The sequence below is a fragment of the Lipotes vexillifer genome, unplaced genomic scaffold (genome assembly GCF_000442215.2).
Source record: "Lipotes vexillifer unplaced genomic scaffold, Lipotes_vexillifer_v1.1 scaffold474, whole genome shotgun sequence".
Lineage (NCBI taxonomy): Eukaryota > Metazoa > Chordata > Mammalia > Artiodactyla > Lipotidae > Lipotes > Lipotes vexillifer.
The window spans coordinates 1,130,030-1,142,469 of NW_006772385.1; positions in this window are offsets into that span (position 1 = coordinate 1,130,030).

A 12,440-nucleotide genomic window follows, 5' to 3' on the forward strand; every position below is an offset into this window, starting at 1 on the left:
TTGAATCTAGGAGATCTGTTGGAACAGGAAAGTCCAAAACTATTTGAAAACATTTATTGAGGGCTTTCTAGGTGTCAGACACTTCACTGAAACAAATGTTTTCCTGGAGCTACTCTAAACAGATCATCATAAGGAAATAATTGCCTTGACAACCATGGTTTCCTTTTTGCTGTGACTTCCATCGTGTGCTCAATTTAAGTAGCTTTTCTTGGTTAGATATTCTGGTGAGGCACTGTTGTGAAATACATACTCCAATGCTCCAGCACACAGACAAAACTTGGCTCTTCTTTTTCTTATGATTTTGGTTTTATCACAGCCTCTTGTGGTCCTCCTGGCAGTATGTGGAAGGAAGTAATGATAAAAACCACATTCCCTAAATATGCTGGTTAATTCCATGCATGTCCTTGATGTATGTCTTCTGTTAATGATTTTTATTCCTTCTTCATCTGTCACCCTATCAGTGATTCTCTATTCTGCCACTAGCCACCTTTCCAGCCGCTAAATCATTTTGTACTCCAGCCAGAATGGAATCTTCATGCCTTGGGTAGTAAAGAATTGACCTTACCTAAAGGGAGGTCTGGTTTTTGCCCTAAGCTCCTGGGAGGTGATCTCTAAGCTGTTGGAATGTCCCCCTGATAGGAGTGTCTTTGTTTACCTGGGGGCCTTGGACCACACTGTATAGTCTAACAATGTGATTTTTGGTGGGAGCTTCAGGCAATGCATTATCAGGTTGACTTCCAGAGGGACTAGAGACTAGAAGTTAGCCATGCAAGTGGTCAAACATATCTACAGGACTGAGCCCTAGTAAAATCACCATATACCAAGGCCAAAGTGAGCTTCCCTGGTTGGCAGTACTCCATGTGTGTTGTCCCACATCATCACTGGGAGAATTTAGTGCTATCCAGGACTACACTGGTAGAGGACAACTGAAAATTCTACACGTGGAATTCTCCTGGACTCTGCCCCATGCAATTCTTCTACTGTCTGAAGTTAATCTGTTTCCTCTTGCTGTAATAAACTATAACCACGAGTTGAACAGCTTCTAGTGAGTTCTGTAAGTCTCTCTAATGAATCACTGAACCTATGAGTGGTCTGGGAACTCCTTAACTTTGCATGCCTGTACTGCTCTGAACACATTGAGGTCTCTAATTCTTCCCAGCCTTTCCTCCCACACTTCCCTCTATCTAATATTCCCTTCCCCATTGCCCTCATCTTCCCTACTTATCTGGCAAAATCTTGTTCTTATATTTAGAATAATTAAATGGCATCTCTTTTGTTGAGTCCTCACCACATCAATCTTTCCCACAAAATTAGTCATCCCCCACCCCACGCTCATCGTGCTCCCATAGATCAACCAGGACACCAAGCACAAATAACCATGTCTTTCTCATCTCTGCATTACCAGTACACAGCAGAGTGCCTGGTACATAGTAGGTCTTTAGTACATGTGTATGGATTGAATGAGCTACATATGGATATGAGTATTTGAAACAGGGGGGGAAAAAAAAGACTAGAAAATATGCACAAATAAAGTACAACTCAGTGAAAAATACGTAAGGCCATTAATAAGCATAAGTGAGAAATGTCAAATAAAGTCTATTTAACATTTACTATTGAGGGACTTCCCTGGTAGCATAGTGGTTAAGAATCCGCTGGCCAATGCAGGGGACACGGGTTTGAGCCCTGGTCCAGGAAGATCCCACATGCCGCAGAGCAACTAAGCCTGTGCACCACAACTACTGAGACTGCACTCTAGAGCTCACGAGCCACAACTACTGAGCCCGTGTGCCACAACTACTGAAGCCTGTGTGCCTAGAGCCCGTGCTCTGCAACAAGAGAAGCCACCACAATGAGAAGCCCGTGCACTGCAACGAAGAGTAGCCCCCGCTCTCTGCAACTAGAGAAAGCCTTCACAAAGCAATGAAGACCCAACACAGCCAAAAATTAGTTAATTAATTTTTAAAAATTTACTATTATCTTCATCGTCCTGAAAAGGCTAGTTTTCTTTTAGTATGCAAAATGAGGGTGGGACTGCTATGATAAAAATTATTTAACAAAGAAGCACATATATAATTGCAGGATTAGGAGCTCTAAAATATGAAGTGTAAAATGTTACAAAAATGGATAATTTTCATATTTTAAATTCATAAGCAGATTTGTTTTAGCAATCAAATTACTTTGGGAAATAAAATATATCATTACATTTTCCTGTTGCTTTCCTGGCCAACTAATTTTAGCTAACTTCTAGTGAGTTACTATAACAAAATAGTTCGGGAATATGCTTATTCTCTCTGAAGTATGTTCACTCAGAAAAAATCTGCAAAAAACCACAGAAATTATGTTGCTCTCATTATTTCACGTTAGTGTTTATGTTTTATTATGTTAAAGTAGCTACTCAGGGCTTACCTGCTTAGACATCTACATTTTGAGTACTTGGGTTTTAGTTTAACCAAAGCCTACACCTGATAAAATTTCATAGAAAGGCTAAAATAGTAACCATGTAAAGTGCTCATTTACATGGGTTTGGGCTTCAGGAACAGAGAGGAAGAATTTCATGACCTTTTGGCTTTTTAGGATAGCATCAGGGGACAATTACTGGAACTAGATCCTAGTGGTTGCCATCAATTTGGTGGCTGCTTAGAGACTCTTAACCCTAGAAGGCATCAGGTGAACAGGGTCCTTGTAAATGAGAGCAGCAGTATGCAGATTGGTTTGTTTCGTTTTTGTTTTTGTTTTCCTCCTTGGCTCACTTGTTAATATTTAATCACAACCAACTGCCCTGGTACTAGAGTTCTGACTGGTTTTGTTTTTATACCAGATAATCTTTGATAATCAGTCTTGATGTTTGAAAAGAACACTTCAGCAATGTCTTTGGCAGCAAGATAATTTGCCCCTAAAATAGGCCCTAGAGAGAAATTATGTACTGTTTTCATATCTACATTGAAGTTCAACATTTTTGAAATGTTTCTAATCCAGTATTATATCTTTGAAGTGTATTCTTACTAAATAGCCCCAACTTAGCAAAGCAAGATATCCATCCTTTTTTCAAAAGAAAAAAACAGTGACATAAGAAAAGACAAATGTATTTAAAGATTGGCTGGTGATTTTATCATAAAAGTATAGTGACTGGCTTCAAAGGAGAGTATAGAGCATTTATAAGCTGATGGAAATGTTGTTGGCATTTTGCCATCTAAACCTAAGTGAAGGTTCCACTTCTGGGATGGTAGCAAGGACCTACTCCCCAGTATACAAGCATAGCTGGTAAAAACTATTTAAACAAACAACAAGTTAAAGTCTCTGGAAATTGCCCTAAGTGCATACAGCAAGTAAAGAAATATTTGTTTAAGAAAATCTACTAAAACTCAGAAAAAACAGAGAAAGTACGTAGAATTTGAGTTAGAACACTCTCCCTCCTTTACACCTCCCAGATTAGCTTAACGGAAGCTCCATTCTAAGTGGATATGGCCAAGAATATGGGGGCTCCTCTTTCCTAAGTTCCCAATCAAAGGTTAACTTATCTTACCAGGAGGACAGGCCTCTAGCATTTCTCATCTCCTCCAACTCCAAGTCCAAGAGGAAAAATTCCTGGAGAGTGCAGCCAAGAAGATGGGGCCTCCATTCCACCACTCAGCACACATCTACAGCAGAGAGACTCTACCCCAGATATGGCAGGCCAAGAACACTGGGACCTCAGTTACCCTTGTTCCAGCTCACTCAAAAGGCAGTGATTCCATGCCAGGACAGGCAAGTCAAGATCACAGGTTACTGCCCCACTCAGCACTCAGAGTAGTGCTTCAGAGATTTTCTTCTAGGGAGAGAAGTAATTCATATGGAAAGAGAGCTCCGAAGTTTTCCCCAAAGTAACTGACTTTATTTGAAAAAAGAGTGTGGGAAAGTTCAAGCCTAGGTGCTCTAGGAAACAACAGCTCTCTTAATTAAGAGCAATAGTTAAACCACTGGCCAGCTAGTTCATCAGAGAGAATTAAGGAAAATGACAGCTAAGAAGGGTACCCCTGGGGTCAGGAAAAAAAAATCTGGCCTCAAAAACTGCTCCTGCCTGAATTTAAGTGGATCAGACTGAAGAATGATTTATGCCCAGGGCATTGTTGAAAACAATAGAGGAATTATCCAGTAAGTCAAGGAGCCGAACAGTTGGATGTGATATCAAGTAAGGCTGACAGCTTAACAGAGACCAGGGAAAAGATGGTCAAAGAAAGCCCTGTTAAAACCACTGTCATCCCAACGTGACCGTGTGCACGTCGAGGAAGTGCCTTCCAAGAATTGATACCACACAGTGGGAGAAAACAGTCTTCACTAAAGTAATTTAGCCAAGTTTCACACACACACACACCCAAATAACAACAAAAATAAGCCCCAGAGGAAGGGGAAGAGAATCGGTATTCATAGTACAATGTCCAAAATTCTTCAGGATAAAAGCAAATAAACCCAGATGAAAACTTGCATGCACATGAGAAAAACAGAGTGTATTGCAGTAAAAACACATGTTTCTTCTTCTTTTTTCTCTGATTTGCAAAGCAATTATATAAAACAGTTTGCAAGTATGTAATTGTTTGGCTTATCACATATAGAAATGTAATATATTTTGCAATAACAGTACAAAGGAGGTGGGATGGATCATAGTATTGGAGTAAAGAAATGACACCAGATGGTAAATCAAACCAACAGGAACTAATGAAGAATACCAAAATGGTAAAGAAAAAGTTAAAAATAACAAATGCTATACATAGATACTTTCTCTCCTTCCTTTTCTCAGCTTCTTTAATAGACATACAATTATAAATAATAATAATTATAACAATGTATTCTTGGGTTTGTAGCATATAAAGATTTAGTATGTATAACAATAATAGTACAAAAGAAGGGGGAAGGAGGAATGAAGTCACATTTCTATATCTCAATGGAATTAAGTTAGTATAAATCTGAAACTGATTTTGATATGTTAATATGTATACAGTGAGTTCTGGATCAACCACTCAAAAACTGAAAGCCTACAGTGAAAAAAATAAGTAAGTAAGTTAAAATATTATGCTGGAAATGTTCACTTAATGGAAAAGCAGCAAAGGAGGAATAGAGAAATAAAAAAGTCATGAGACATGGAAAACAAAAAATAAAACGGCAAATCCAACAATATCAATAATAACATTAAATGTGAATGATTAAACAACCTAGTCAAAAGGCACAGATTGTCAGACTGGATAAAGTACAAGATTCAACTATACATCGCCTACAGGATACACACTTTAGATTCAAAGACACAAGTAGGTTAAAGGTAAAAGTATGAAAAAATGTGTATCTTGTAGATAGCAACCAGAAGAAAGCTGAAGTGGCTACATTAATATCAGATAAAACAGACTTTAAAACAAACAAAAAATACTAGAGATAAACAGGGACACTTTATAATAAGAAGAGGATCAACCCATCAGGAAGCTATAACAATTATAAACATATATGCACATGATAACAGAACTCCCAAAATAGGTGAAGCAAAAACTAACAGAATTGAAAGAAGAAATATACAGTTCAACCATAATAGTTGAAGACTTCAACACCCCACTTTCAATAATGGATGGAACAGCTGGCAGCAGATCAACAAGAAAATAGAAGACTTACACAATACTACACTTAAATTTGACTTAACGCATATCTGTAAAATACTTCACCCAACAACAGTAGAAAATGCTTTCTTCTCAAGTGCACATGGAATAATCTCAAGGATAGGTCTTAAGTTAGTGCATAAAACAAGCATAACATATTTGTTAATAACAACAAATCCTACAGAAAGAATACTATAGCTTTAACAAGTGGGCTTTACCCCAGGAACGCAGTTGTTTTAACATTCAAAAATAAATTAATGTAATACACCATATTAATAGAATAAAGGACAAAAATCATCTCATTAAATGTAGAAAAAGCATTTGACAGGGGCAAGGGGAATGGAGGAGGTGTTGGTCGAAACACACAAAATTTCACTTAAACAAGATAAATAAGTCCTCAAGATCTACTGTACAGCATTGTGCATACAGTTGACAGTATTGTATTATATACTTAAAAATTCATTAATAGGATTGATCTTATGTGAAATGTTCTTATACTTTAAAAAAAGACGGAGGAAGGAAACTTTTAGAGGTGATGGTTACGTTTTTGGCATTGTATATGGTGTCAGTTTCATGAGTATACACTTACCTTCAAATTCATCAAGATGTATACATTAAATATGTACAGGATTTTTGTATGTTAATCATACCTCAGTAAATAAATAAGAAAGAATGTCCATGTCCCCCTCAGAAAAAGACAGAAAAAGCATTCAATAAAACCCAGTACTGGGCTTTCCTGGTGGTGCAGTGGTTGGAAGTCCGCCTGCCAATGCAGGGGATATGGGTTCGTGGCCCGGTCTGGGAAGATCCCACATGCCACAGAGCGGCTGGGCCCATGAGCCATGGTCGCTGAGCCTGCGTGTCTGGAGCCTGTGCTCCGCTACGGGAGACGCCACAACAGTGAGAGGCCCATGTACCACAAAAAACAAAAAAAAACAACCCAGTACCTTTTCATGATAAAAAACACTCAACAAACTATGAATATTCTCAATCTGATAAAGAGTATGTATTAAAATCCCACAGCTAGCATCAAAATAATGAAATACTGAAATTCAGAATGTGACCTTATTTACAAATAGGGTCTTTGCAGATGTAGTTAGTTAAGATGTCATATTGGATCAGGGTGGGCCCTAAATCTAATGCCCTTAAAAGAAGGTCATATGGGACTTCCATGGTGGTGCAGTGGTTGGGAATCCGCCTGCCAATGCAGGGGACACGGGTTCGAGCCCTGGTCCAGGAAGATCCTACATGCTGCGGAGCAGCTAGGCCTATGCGCCACAACTACTGAAGCCCCCCGCACGCCTAGAGCCCGTGCACCGCAGCAAGAGAGGCCACCGCGGTGAGAAGCCCGCGTACCCCAACGAAGAGCAGCCCCTGCTCGCCGCAACTAGAGAAAACCCACACCCGCGATGAAGACCCAACGCAGCCCAAAATAAATAAATTAAAAAATAGGGGCTTCCCTTGTGGCGCGGTGGTTGGGAGTCTGCCTGCCGATGCAGGGGACATGGGTTCGTGCCCCAGTCCGGGAGGATCCCTCATGCCGCGGAGCGGCTGGGTCCCTGAGCCGTGGCCGCTGGGCCTGCGCATCTGGAGCCTGTGCTCCGCGGCGGGAGAGGCCACGGCAGTGAGAGTCCCACGTACCGCAAAAAAATAAATAAATAAAAGAACGTCATATGAAGATACACAGGGAAGAAGACTATATGATGACAGAGCCAGAGATTGAAGTAATGCAGCTAGAAGACAAGAAATGCCAAGGACTGCTTAGAGCCACCAGAAGTTTGGTGGAAGCAAGGAATGAGTCTCCTCTAGAGCATTCAAAGAGAGCATGGCCCTCCCAACATCTTAATTTCAGAACTTCATCCTCTAGAACTGTGAAAGAATAAACTTCCGTTGTTTTAAGCCACGCAATTTGTGATAATTTGTTAGAGTAGCCCTGAGGAACTAAAACAGATTTTGGTACCAACAAGTGGGGTGCTGTCACAACAAATATCTAAAATTGTGGAAATGGCTTTGGAATTAAGTAATAGGTAGAGGCTGGAACAGTCTTGAGGTACATGATTAAAAAAAAGCCTAGATTACCCAATCAAAAAGTGGGCAGAAGACCTAAATAGACATTTCTACAAAGAAGACATACAGATGGCCAATAGAAACATGAAAAGATGCTCAACACTGCTAAGTATTAGAGAAATGCAAATCAAAACTACAATGAAGTATCACTTCACACCAGTCAGAATGGCCATCATCAAAAAGTCTATAAATAATAAATGCTGGAGAGGGTGTGGAGAAAAGGGAACCCTCCTACACTGTTGGTGGGGACATAAATTGGGGCAGCCACTATGGAGAACTGTATGGCGGTTCCTTAAAAAACTAAAAATAGAATTACCACATGACCCAGCAATACCACTCCTGGGCATATATCCAGAAAAGTAGAAAACTCTAATTCGAAAAGATACATGCATCCCAATGTTCATAGCAGCACTATTTACAATAGCCGTGACAGGGAAGTGACCAAAGGGTCCATCAACAGAGGAATGGATAAAGAAGATGTGGTATACATATACACTGGAAATTACTCGGCCATAAAAAAGAGTGAAATAATGCCATCTGCGGCAACACGGATGGACCTAGAGATTATCATACTAAGTAGAGTAAGTCAGACAAAGACAAATATCATATGATATCACTTATATGTGGAATCTAAAAAATGATACAAATGAACTTATTTACAAAACAGAAAGATTCACAGAAATAGAAAACAAATTTATAGTTATCAAAGGGGAAAGCAGGGGGAGGGATAAATTAGTAATTTGGGATTAACAGATACACACTACTATATATAAAATAGATAAACAACAAGGACTTACTGTGTAGCACAGGGAACTATATTCAATATCTTGTAATAACCTATAATAGAAAAGAATCTGAAAAAGTATATGTTTGTGTATATATATATACACATATATATATAACTGAATCACTTTGCTGTACACCTGAAACATTGTAATCAACTATACTTCAATTTTTAAAATTATTTTTAAAAAAAGAAAAAAAAAGCCTAGATTGCCATCAGAGGGAACACAGTCCTGCTGACACCTTCATTTTGAACTCCAGAACTGTAAGACAATAAATTTCTATTGTTGTAAACCATATAATTTGTGGTAATTTGTTACAGCAGCTCTATGAAATTAATACATCAACCTTGAATTGCTAGGATAAATTCTTGTTGATCTGCCTCATGGCTATATCCATTATGGAAAATGGGGTATTGAAGGCTCCAACTATTATTGAGCTATCCATTTCTCCCTTCAATTCTGACAATTTTTGCTTCATATATTTTGGGGCTCTGTTGTTAGTGTTTATAATTGTTATATCTTCATGATGGATTGACCCTTCTATCATTATAAAATGCCTCTCTTTATCTCTAGTTACATTTTTTGTTTGTTTTAAAGTCTAATGGTTTGGTATTAGTATAACCATTCTGGCTGTCTTATGGTTGCTCTTTGCATGGTGCATCTTTGGATCCTTTTATTTTCAATGTATGTGTGTCTGAATCTAAAGCATGTCGGATCTTTTTAACAAATCCAGTCTAACAACCTCTTTTGGATTGTTTAATCCATTCTCTAATCTGCTTAAATATATATACTGAGTTCTTAATTTCAGGTTTTGCATTTTTCAGTTCTAGAATTTTGAATAAAAAAGATTCTAGTTCTTATTAAATTCTCAATCTCGACTCATTAATCAGAGCTTTTTTTTTTTTTTTTTTTTTTGCAGTATGCGGGCCTCTCACTGTTGTGGCCTCTCCCATTGCGGAGCACAGGCTCCGGACACGCAGGCTCAGCGGCCATGGCTCACGGGCCTAGCCACTTTGCGGCATGTGGTATCTTCCTGGACCGGGGCACGAACCCGTGTCCCCTGCATCGCCAGGCAGACTCTCAACCACTGCGCCACCAGGGAAGCCCAATCAGGGCTATTTTAAAATCCATATCAGATAACACTAATAACTGGGTCATCTGTGGATCTGCTTTTAGTGTCTTTTTCCTCATGGTTCTACTCTTTGGTATTCTTCATAATTTTCGATTTAATGCTAGATATTGTATATGATACACTGTGCTGTCTCTGGAATGTTATTTTCATACAGGGAGGGATCACCCTATTCCCTGGTAGGAAGATAAGAGTGGTAGCAAGCAGATCACATTAATCCAATCTATAATTCAGTGGATGTGAAACTAGGTTGTAATTTTTATAAGCTTTACTCTTTCTCCTGTTCCAATTTTTGTTTCTTAAATACAATGATGAGATAGATAGATAGATAGATAAGTAGATAGATAGAAAGAAAAGATAGACAAATAGATATCTTTGCTTTGGCTTTCAGGTTTCTGCCTTTTTTTTTTTTTTTTTTTTAATCTTTCTGCTCTGATCAGCCCCAGAATTCAGCAAATACTCAAGGGGGAAACCAGCAGAGTATCAGGCTCACTTCTCTGAAACTTTCTGCCTTATTGGGACCTTAGGTCTTTCAGGTGTTGGTTGGCTTGATGAACCTAAGCTTTTTGTCTCTTTAGTTCCTTGGAGTTGCTATAATTTGTTTGCTTCTCTGATTCTTAGCAGAAATTCTCTTCCTGGGTCTTCTACCCAGATTTGTGCCCCAAACTGGCAAATTCTATAAAGGAAAAAGTAGCTGCACAAGGTTTGCTCACAAGTTCTCTGGTTACCTTCTGTGTTGAGAGTCCACAAGAAAACCCTCAAATTCAGTGATTTAGTAGAACGACTCACAGGACTCAGCATACAGTCATACTCATGGCTATGATGTATTACAGCAAAACAACGCAAAGCAATATCGACCAAGGGAAAAAGTGCATGGGGTGAAATCCATAGGAAACCAGGCACAAGCTTCCAAAAATTTCCCCCTGTGGAATCAAACAAGATGTGCTTAATTCCACCAGTACTGAATTGTGACAACTTATGTGATATGTTATCTGCCAGGGACACTCATTAGAGATCTACTGCCCAGGGTTTGTATTAGAAGCTGTTCATATAGGCACCTTCTGCCTAGCATGTATCATAATTACAGATACCCAGAGGAAAGTAGATGTTCAGCATAAACCATGTTGTTTGTATAATCAGTTTATATATAGTAAACTACCTTATCAGTTAAGAAATGGTGGGAACATTCCTGTAATCCAAATTCCCAGGTGCCAGCCAAAGGCCAACATTGCAAGCAGGGCTTTCTAAGGATAGTATGTCAGGCCTGCTCTGTAAACTCTTCTCTGCACACCTTCTTTCTGGGATTTTGGCTCTTGGAGTCCTGTTTGCTTAAAAGTTCTTCAATGGTTTCAAACAGAGGTTTTAAATTATTTTATCCAATGTCACTAGTTGTCCTCAGTGAGGGCTGCTCTGCTGTAGTAGTGTCTGGTTATTTCTTCTTCTCTGCTGAACATTTAATTTGAAAAATTATGGAACTTGAAACTCGAGATGTTTTTTCTTTCCTCAACAGAGTATTTGTTTGTTTGTTACCAGGCACCTAAGGGATTACTTCAATTCAATTTCAGGAATTGAGATGATTTGATGCTGTGCAAATTCCCTGTGAATTTGGAGGGGTGGGGGAGTGTACCTTCAACTCACTTTTCCTTCACTGGTGGAGCTTTTTGGGACCCCAAACCAGAGCATGGGAGTTTTCTAAGCCCCTCCCCATGAGATGGCATGCACTAGTATCCAATTTTTGTCCTCCTAGCCTTCTGGGGGTAGTAAAAGCACTGCTCATCCCCTTAAGCGCTTCTTCTAGAATCAGCCAATACCTCCAGGTAAGAAGTGGCTGCAATGCTGGGCTTGCCTCTCTAGATTTTCGTATTTTAAAAAGAATTTGTTCAGATTATCTAGATGTCCATGGAAATCTTGATGTTATCACCCAGTCTGCCATTAATGGAAGTGGAATTCCCCCTCTACCTTGCTTCTTACACTATAAAGTAAGTTCCTTAGATGCAATATTTTGAGGAAAATCATGATGGTCAACAGGGCACTTAGTGTTGCACACAGAAGCATGACAGACAGGGAAGGCAAATCTAAATGCAGATTAACAGTGTCTACTCTATGAATAAATAGCTGCTTCTCCATGACAAAAGAGATTTGATATAATTGGTCTGCCACTAGGCAACTAATTGGTTGCCTTAGGGCATGAAATCTTAGGGTTTGTCACTCCTGCCGGCAGACTGAGCTCTTAGCAGTGGCAGTAATAAGGGTAGCCTTGACGAGGGCCATATTGTTTGTCTGTTATTTTATAAGTTTTTTTAAAAATAAATTTATTTATTTATTTTTGGCTGCACTGGGTCTTTGTTGCTGCGCGCAGGCTTTCTCTAGTTGCAGCGAGTGGGGGGTACTGTTTGTTGCGGTGCGCGGGCTTCTCATTGCGGTGGCTTCTCTTGTTGCGGAGCATAGGCTCTAGGCATGTGGGCTTCACTAGTTGTGGCACGTGGGCTCAGTAGTTGTGGCTCGCGGGCTCCAGAGCGCAGGCTCAGTATTTGCGGCACACGGGCTTAGTTGGTCCGTGGCATGTGGGATCTTACCGGACCAGGGATTGAACCCGTGTCCCCTGCATCGGCAGGCAGATTCTTTTTTTTTTTTTTTAACATCTTTATTGGAGTGTAATTGCTTTACAATGGTGTGTTAATTTCTGCTTTATAACAAAGTGAATCAGCTATACATATACATATATCCCCATATCTCCTCCCTCTTGCGTCTCCCTCCCACCCTCCCTATCCCACCCCTCTAGGTGGCCACAAAACACTGAGCTGATCTCCCTGTGCTATGTGGCTGCTTTCCACTAGCTATTTT